We start from the raw sequence: 9,950 nt of genomic DNA on the forward strand, positions 1-9,950 counted from the left end.
TTCATGAAGGAAATGAGTTCTAAGTGAGGTTTGAAGGATGGATTGGAATGAGTTGGGCAAATGGAAGAGGGAAAGTCTTCCAGGTCAAAAGGATATCATGAACAAAGACACAAAAGAATGAGGCATCAAGGGGCACTTGGGTGGCTCAGTCGGTTAAACATATGACTTCAGCTTAGGTCATGATCTCACAGTTTGTGAGTTCAAGCCCTGCATCAGGATCTGTGCTGAAAGCTCAGAGTCTGGAGCCTGCTTAGGATTCTATGTCTCCCCCTTTCTGTCCTCCCTCCCCCAAAATAAGTAAACATTAAAAAAAGTATGAGGCATCTAGGTACATTTGGAGAACTGCAAATAGACCTGCTGTTGGAACCGAGACTGCAAACTCAGAAGTGGTAGGGAATGAGGGGAGGGGCCAACTAACTTATTCTTGGATAATCCATTGAGCTAAAGAGACTGTGCCATCTAGGGGGCACTATGTAGGGGACTGAGGCTCATAAGGAATTTATCATCTAAAAGACGATACTGTGAAAAGAGAAAACAGAATTTATCATCTAAAAGACGATACTGTGAAAAGAGAAAACTAGGACTATTCCAGCCCTATCAGAATGTTGGTCACCCTTCCCAGATGAGGGTTATTTAAACCAGTCTCTGGGTGATATGGGAAATGGGTTGCGGGGATGTGAGGTGACAAGGAACTGCAACAGTCCAGGTGAGAAATGGTGCTCAGGGGAGGGATTATATGTATGATATATGAAACACATTGAACTAACAGGGTTTGGATACTTTTTGGTGTAGTAAGAATGAAAGAGAGGGAGAAATCTAAGTCTGTGTCTTGGTCCTTTGATCAATGAATCATCTGTAAGAGGGCTGATGAAGAAGGAGAAGTTTTGGGAACTGAGAGTATATGGACAGTGATGAGTAGCTTAGCTCAGAGCAATGGGATACTCATACCTAATTCAAGTATATGTCTGGAAAAGTGTATGAAATGAACAACATAGGTGTTGAGCATTGCTTTATGCTTACACAGTAACTGTTCAGAATTACCATTTGGATCAGTCCTTTGGCATTTTCTGTACTACTGGCTTTGGCATACACTTGCTTTGCTGTTATTTTCAATATAGGGATGACTGTCTTTCCTCTCCAGATCCACTTTGTCCATCTCTACCCTGTTAGGCATCCTAACTGCCTGATCTGCATGAACCATGACTGAGGAGCCTCTCACCCTCTTGATGCTATTGGAATTTGGCCAATCAACAGCACTGGCAGAAGATTGAAGGAAAGAAAAATGGTGACAGGGTATTATTTTCTTTAGTTTGCTAGACGGCCACCCACTTTTGCAGCCAAAGTTGTATACAGATGCCATCTTCAGAGGCCAAAACCTGCACCTCTTCCTGCTCTTTCAGGTCTTTTGGGAGTCACTCCCCTACTTCTCTTTGCCCTGAAATCAACACATTCTCTTGGTGGTCTTTCTCCATCTTACCCATACCTTTGAAAACACTCTCCTCAACAAAGTAGGAATAGATGAAACATACCTCAACATCATAAAGGCCATATTCGAAAGACCCACAGCTAATATCCTTAATGGGAAAGGCTACAGTCAGGAACAAGAGAAGGATGTCCACTGTCACCATTACTATTTAACATAGTACTGGAAGTCTTAGCCTCAGCAATTAGACAACAAATAGAAATAAAGGGCATCCAAATTGGACAGGAAGAAGTTTAACTTTCACTATTTGTGATGACATGATACTGTATGTAGAAAACCTGAAAGACTTCATAAAAAAATTTCTAGAACTAATACATGAATTCAGAAAAGTTGCAGGACATAAAATCAACATGCAGAAATCTGTTACATTTCTATGCACCAATAGCAAAGCCATGGAAAAAGAAATCAAGGAATCAATACCATTTGGACTTGCACCAAAAACAATGATACCTAGGAATAAACATAGCTAAAGAGGTAAGAGATTTATATCCTGAAAATCATAGAACACTTATGAAAGAAATTGAAGGGGACACAAAGAAATGGAAAGTATTCCATACTCAATCATTGGATAACAAACACTGTTATAATGTCTATACCACCCAAAACAACCTACATATTTAACACAATCTGTATCAAAATACTGCTGGTATTTTTCACAGAGCTAGAACAAACAATTTGTATGTAACCACAAAAGAGCCCAAATAGCCAAAACAATCCTGAAAAAGAAAACCAAAACTGGAGGCATCACTATTGTGTATTTCAAGCTATATTACAAAAGCTGTAGCCATCAAGACAGTATGATACTTGTACAAAAACAGACACATATCAATGGATCAGAATAGAAAACCCAGAAATGGACCCCCAACAATATGGCCAACTCATCTTGGACAAGGCAGGAATAACACTTATTGGAAAGAAGACAGTCTCTTCAACAAGTGGTGTTGAGAGAACTGGAGGGCAACAGGCAGAAAAATGAAACTGGACGACTTTCTTACACCATACACAAAAATAAATTGAAAATGGAAGAAAGACCTAAAAGTAAGACAGGAAACCATCAAAATCCTGGAGAGGAACACAGGCATAAGCCTTTTTGACCTCAGCCAAGAGCAACTTCTTACTAGACACGATACTGAAGGCAAAGGTAAAAAAGCAAACATGAACTATTGAGACTTCATCAAGATAAAAAGCTTCTGCGCAGTGAAGGAAACAATCAACAAACTAAAATCCAGCCTACAGAATGGGAAAGATATTTGCAAATGACATATCTGATAAAGGGTTAGTATCCAAAATCTATAAAGAAATTATCAAATTCAACACCCAAACAAATAACCTAGTTAAGAAATGGGCAGAGGACATGAATAGACACCTTTCCAAAGAAGACATCCAGATGGCCAACAGTTACATGAGAAGATGCTCAACATCACTCATCATCAGGGAAATACAAACCGTGATGAGATACCACCTCACAACTGTCATAATGGCTAAAATTAACAACACAAGAAACAACATATGTTGGTAAGGATGTGGAGAAAGGGGAACCCTCTTGCACTGTTGGTGGGAATGAAGACTGTTGTAGCCACTCTGGAGAACAGTATGGAGGTTCTTCAAGAAGCTAAAAATAGAACTACCCTATGATCTATCAATTGCACTATTAGGTATTTACCCAAAGGATACAAAAATACTGATTAAAAGGGGTATGTGTGCCCCAGTGCTTATAGCAGCATAGTCAACAATAGGCAAACTATGGAGAGAGACCAAATGTCTATTGACTGATGATGGAGAAAGAAGGTGTTGTGTATATATACAATGGAATATTAATCAGCCATCAAGAAGAACAAAAAGAATGAAATATTTCCATTTGCAATGACATGTATGGAGCTAGAATATAGTCTGCTAAGTAAAATATGTCAATCAGTGAAAGACAAATACCATATGATTTCACTCATATGTATAATTTAAGAAACAAAACAAATGAACATATGGGAAGAGGAAGGTGAAAAGAAGAGAGGAAAAAAACACACCACAAGAGACTCTTAATGATAGAGACCAAACTATGGATTGATGAAGGAATGTGGGTGGAAGATGGGCTGGATGGGTGATGGGCACTAAGGAGGGCACTTGTGATAGCAATGGGTGTCATACGTAAGTGATGAATCACTGAACTTTACTCCTGAAACCAATATTGCTCTGTATGTTAGCAAACAAACATTTAAATTTTTTTAAAAAAGGAAAAAGAAGAAAAAACTAAAAACTAAAATTAATACATAAAAAGTGCATTTTCTTTCCTCTCAGAACATTTCTTTATAAAAAATTTGATATCTTTCAACAATAAGTGCATACCTAAGAAATGCCTGTGTCTTTTCAACTTGAACATCTAAGTTACCACAAACTTTCCAAATAATTTCCTACCGATTTTAAGTTAGCATTTATGTTTGTACTTGATTGTTCATCATTTTTGCTGTTGTTATTATAAGTATGTAAGCTCTTCTGTGAGTGTAAGTATCTCTTGTAGACTTAACCCTACAGTGAGATTGCAGGCATTTTATAGGGCAAGATTAGGAAGAATTTTCTGGGATTACCTAGTGGACTCTCTTCCTCATGCTACACACACAGTGATATTGGCTGATGGGTTTTCACAATTCCACAAGTAGTGAGTGAGTACCTACTTGCTAATTTTCCATAAAAAGCTACTACTTTGATGTGCATGAGTGAACATTTTTAAAATTCAAAACCACTTCTTTGACTGGGAACTCCCTGAGAACTCCATAGAGCCCTTCTGTTCCATGAAAGGCTGCCTACAAGACCAGCCTATGGGAGCATGTGAAACTGTTGGAGACCCACGTTCAAACCCACGTGCCCTGGTTCTGCCCCAAAATGCCCACTGACCCCACAGTGGTATAAGTTTCACACCCATCTGTAGGCCTTGTGATGCAACTTCATGCTCTTCTCCTTGGGGCAACCAAGCTAGCTCCCTCTGGGGTGGATCATGCTTGCTTAATTGCCCCCCAGACTTCTCTGGCTACAACCATCTCCAAGACCTAGACTCACCTTCCCCATGGAAGTAATGGACCAAGACACAAGCTCCACTCAAGGCAATGTGAACTTTTTCACATTGAAAACTCCCCAGTTTTCTCTATGCAGCATGGGAGCCACATCACAAGACTCCAGTGAGGGTTTCATGGTATGATCCAGGTGAAGCTCTCAGCAGGGCTGCTAGCACCTCTCAGTGAATCCTTTCTTGTCTTACTAGGATCTCTGAGGAAGACAGTCCTCTGTTTTTTCTTACTCCCTCCAACTTTTATTACAGTGTATGATGGTACTATGTCTGTGAGTCTGCCTAGACTCGGTGTTTTGTATGCATTTTCTTAATTAATCTTCAAACTCTATTAGTTAAGCAATATTATTATTCCTGGTTACAGATGAAGAAACATTGTCTTACGTATGAGAAAATACCTCAAATCCAATATTTAAACCCTTAGTGTGATTCTCTGTTTCTGTCTAGACAGAAGGAGAGGACAATCCTACATAATGCTAAATCTCCAGTACCATAGCCTAAGGCATTGCTAGATGCTGAGATGCTTCCCTTGGGGATGGGGGTCCACTTATTGCTATGAACTGCCATTGACCCCTCCCTGAAAAACCCTTCCTAATTTGGGGAGAGAATGGAAATCATAGTTCTCTCTAAACTCCCATCCTCACTCCACATTAAAGAAAACTCACTTATTTGTAAGTGTGAGGAAAAATTCCAATGTGTCCCCAGTTCTCAGAAACTTCCTGGAAACTTGACACCCAAAGGGAGATAGAAATGTTGAGTGAAATGATTAGTGGATTCTGGAAGTTCAGAGGGAAAGAAGTTAATGGGAATATTATGTGATCACTATCCCATTTGCTTGGGGACCAGGATCTACTGAGGCCCGTGCCCATAAAATCTTCAGGGTCCTATACTATGGGCCCCTGTGACAGACTAGAGGTACAATAGGTCAGCAAGGATGGTGCCACCTCCTGCGGGGAGTGGAGATACCCTGAGGTTGGTGAAGGAGTGAATAACTTGGTGGTGGGCAGAGCACACATAAACAAAGTTGGCTAGAAGCCAGAAAGATGGAACCCTGGGCTGGATCAGACTAGTGGAGTCTTCTGGAATGGGAGTGGTAGCCAGTGGAAGGTATTTTAGTGGTGTCTGGATTACCATCTTCTCCTCAGGCTCAATTCTGATTCTCCTCACCCTTTACCTCTTATCCACCAAATTGGAATTCCGTGTTTGTCATATTTGAGGACACTATATACTTTGCTCACAAGGGCAGTAGTGGAGGATGAGGAAGGGTTAGTGGAGGAAATAGGAAAGGCTGTAAGGCCTCTTTTATCTAAATTTCCTAAGAGTATGCTTCCCTTGCCATTGCACCAAAATATTTAAGACCTCTCTTGTCCCTTCTTCAAAAAACTTGGGTTTTTGTTTGTGGGGGACAAGGAGGTTCCCAGAGGCCTTATGTGTCATCCTGGTTCCTAGGAGATAATCTCCTGGGTGAGTTATCTTCTCACTGACTTGGTTGTGTAAAGAAGTTTCTTCTGCCCCTGACCATGCTATGGATTCTGCTGGCATCTAAACTTGTCCTTAGTATGGGCTGGGAAAGGATCAATGTTCTTATCAGCAGTCCCCTGTGGCCAGGCCAGCCAGAAAAGACACGAACAGGACAGGACCCCTTGAATCCTTCCTCTGATTTGTCTAAATCCCATCATCACTTCTACATGCACCCATATCACCCTGACTTCTCTATTAGGTCACTGAAAAAAGTTGATATCCTCAATGAGTATAGTATAAGTCACCGAAAATTGGCTTGTTTTCTTGTAAAGTACATATGTGACATTGATGCCAAGGCATCTTTTCCAAGACATCCAGTTAAAATAAACATGTTACCAACTATACAACTGGATAAAGAGCCTGGTCACTCCACCCTTGATATTCTCTTCTTTGAAAGCCCTGGATGTCTTCATAAACTGACCACCTGAGTCACTTTGCTTTTCCCTTCCCATGTTTTAATCACCACCCTTATGTTTTAAGTGTACCAAGAGAGAGTGAATTCCCAAACCCTAGACATCCCACTTTTAGCCCCAATAAAGATAGAATCACAAGTCCTCATCACTCAACCTCACTGTGTGTCCCTATGCATGCCATGTACACTTCAGCACCTGTGAGTAATGCAACTTATTTTTGAAAGTTCCTTGGTGGTTTTTGCTGTGGTGTGTCTTGCAATCATAATAAGAAGCACAAGGGCCAGATCAGCCACAGCATTGGCTATGGCCAGGGGAAATGTCTATGCTGGATAGCCACAAGTATTAGGGGCCCAAGTGAGTGCCCCAGTCATTTCCAGACACTAACACCACTATCAATAGGCTGAGACTGACACAAACGAAGGGGTAAAGTCCTAGAAAGTACTTGTAGATCTCATGTTAAATGCTTGGTATAGGAATACACAATTGGGTCTTGGAACTTTTAATAAAATAATTCCATTAGGTTCATTTTCCTGTGACTTTAGCTGCCAGCAGATACTTGGTACACTTTTGTTAGATGAAGGAAGCACAATATATTTTTGTATATCCTTAATTTACTGCTGACAAACAAATAACTTTTAGTTCTAAAGTCTATTGCGAGCTCCTCCACATCCCTGATGATAGCAAGGAGTGGCTAGGACAGAATACGAGGACCCTGAGGTGGGTGTGGGATGTCAGCACAACACTACACTTTTTCACACCATTTCTGTGACCATGTCTGACCCATCCATGGACTTTGCACCTTTATGCTCACCTGAGAACTTGTGTTGGGTCCTGTTAAAGAGGGTGATGAGACCTCACAGTCCCCACTTCCTGCTCTTCTGGTTCACGCTTTGTGTCCTGGTGTTATTCAGACATTCACACAACACCTGACCAAGCCCTAGGCCCAGTGCCTTCCAGTGCATTTCTGCATGTATATTTCCCCACCAGGCCAGTTTGGGGCCAGGCAACTTAGCAAGAAGTTGCAGGGTTCTCCAGCAGTGGCCAGTGTGCAAGTGTTTGTATAGGTGAGCCTCTAGGACACTGAGGGTAGAGCACTAACCCAGAGGTTGAGAGAGGCCATCAAAGATCAACCTGGGATGCAAGTGGCCTCCATTCTCCTTTCTTTGCAGACCCTACTCATGTTATTCCTCTGGTATCCATCTCTGAAGAGTAGTTGAAGGTCCCCTTCAGAAAGGGACATAGGCCCTTATGAAGGGAGCCCAGGGAGCAGATTCAACTAGAGAGGGCAGGGGTGCTTAGATGGAGAAACAGAACTGTGAGCAAGTCTTCCAAAGTCTTCTCAATGAGACCAGCAGTAATATATGCATCTCTTAGTTCCACACAAAAACTAAGTACACAATGGACACGCACACACACACACACACACACACACACCACTAATCGGAAAAAGTGTTTCACCACAAAATTGGTGTTTGTTCTACTCTCATTTGTTATAATCAGTTAACTTTTTCAAAAATGCTGATCATACTCATAAAACACATTTCACCACCTAAGACACAGAATGAAGACACTTGTTAGTGGACTTCCCATTCAGGGTGATATGCAGGTCACACCTGACCTAATTATCCTGAGAACCAACCAGAGAGACTCACAGAGAACTGGGACCCACCTTGTACCAGATGTGAAGCCTGAAGCAACAAGGACTTTTGTCAGCACAAAACCCAATGCGGATTAAAGCCCCAGGTGTGTTATCTGATCATCACAGGGAAAGGCTAAGAGGAAATCAATATCCTGATTTATCCCAGAAAAGTATAACAAACCTCACATGCTCCATGTGCATGGTGCTGAGCAGGCCAGAACTAACCTGGGAAGATGATGAGAGACACATTGTTTCCACACTGGAGAGCTGGATGGGTTTGGAGCAGACAAGGAGATTGCATTCTAAATTCAGTCCCTGAAGAATGTCAGAGAGGGTCCCTGCAGCAAATACTCACTAAAATGGATAATCCAGTCCCCAAGCTCTCCTACCCTGGTGTCAGGCTCTACCTTTCATGTTTTTGTGCTAACAGGGTTATTAGGAAAGTTGGGTTGTAGCCTTTCACTTACCTGCTCCAGAAAGCAGCAGTTTACCATAACACAGCAGATAGTATTGTCTTCGTATAAAGTTACCCCTTCCTGGGATAGGGTTCAGCTCTCAGGCAGAGACAGTACCCTCTGGGACCATCCAGAACTGGTAGTAGGTCCCAGTTGTTCCAGAAGGATGAAAGGAATGTGTTGGGGTGGGGTTGTACTAGGAAGAGCCTAGCGAGAAGGAGGGAAGAGGAGCTGGAAGGACAGTGGAATTTTGTAGTATTTTCTGCACTAGCACCACTCCTGCTCAGAGTTCAATCATTTCTATATAAAGGAGTCAGAAAGGCCCCAGCTCCAGGAGGAAGGAATGCAGATAAGACCAGTTTCAGTGTCTATTCCTAGAAATCACTCCAGTTCTCAAAAATCTGATGCCCCAGGTTCACTTCTAATCTGGAGGGCAGGGAAAATGCAGGATCTGCATGAATGACTGGGCCCATACCACTAAGAAGTCCACATGCAGCCTCTGTGAGGGTAGCCCCTCAGACGGGTGCACACACTGCCCATAAAATCGTTTCCTGTGGTTGCCCAACACGTCTGCCTCAGGGGCTCACTGGCTTCCACCCGCTGAGATCAGAGTGCAGATGCTACATCCACTGTGGAGTTTTCTTTCTGACCCTAGCTGTGACCTCCCCTGGTGTCAATGCACCTGCCCCCACCAGGTGAAGGCTTGAGTCCCAGCATGGTCACTACTGATTGATGACTCTGGACATCTATTTAACCTCTCAGTGATGGTCATGCCCTCATTCTCATGTGGGAGCAGAAGGGAAAAAAACTCAGCATGTTTGCAGTCAGGAGACACAGGGAGGGATCTTGTGACTGTAACAGGGTGATAGAGAGGGTCCGCTTTACAAAGTGTCTGCCAAGATTGCTAATGTCCACAACAAGGTGTAAAACTCTTATGCAGCCAAGAGACTGTGAACATGGCATCACAACCTTTGATCCCTCCCCTGTGTCAGAAGAGCATAGCTAACAACCTAGGAGAAAAGAAGACAAGCTTTTGCAAGGAATGTGTTTTCCCTTTAAGACAACAATAAGGGCTGGACATTGGCTTTCCTAGCTCTGATGATCTCCAGAGAAAGAGGCTGGACTGCCCTTCTTTGTCTGACACTGAGGAGGTAGGGGGCCAACAGGTTTGAACTGTGCCTGTCCCCAATATCCTAAGAGGGATGCCAGTGTGAGTGAGCCCCAGATGGTCCCTCCTACCTGAGGGATATTCATCACCCCGAGCCATCAGCAGGATCGCACCTGTACCACATATGTGTTTCATTCCTAGTACTCTTGTTCCCCTGAGCTACCCCATTCTGTGTAATGGAAGTGGTAGGAAGAAGAAAGATGAGAGAAGCTGACT

The sequence above is a fragment of the Lynx canadensis genome, chromosome A1 (genome assembly GCF_007474595.2).
Source record: "Lynx canadensis isolate LIC74 chromosome A1, mLynCan4.pri.v2, whole genome shotgun sequence".
NCBI lineage: Eukaryota > Metazoa > Chordata > Mammalia > Carnivora > Felidae > Lynx > Lynx canadensis.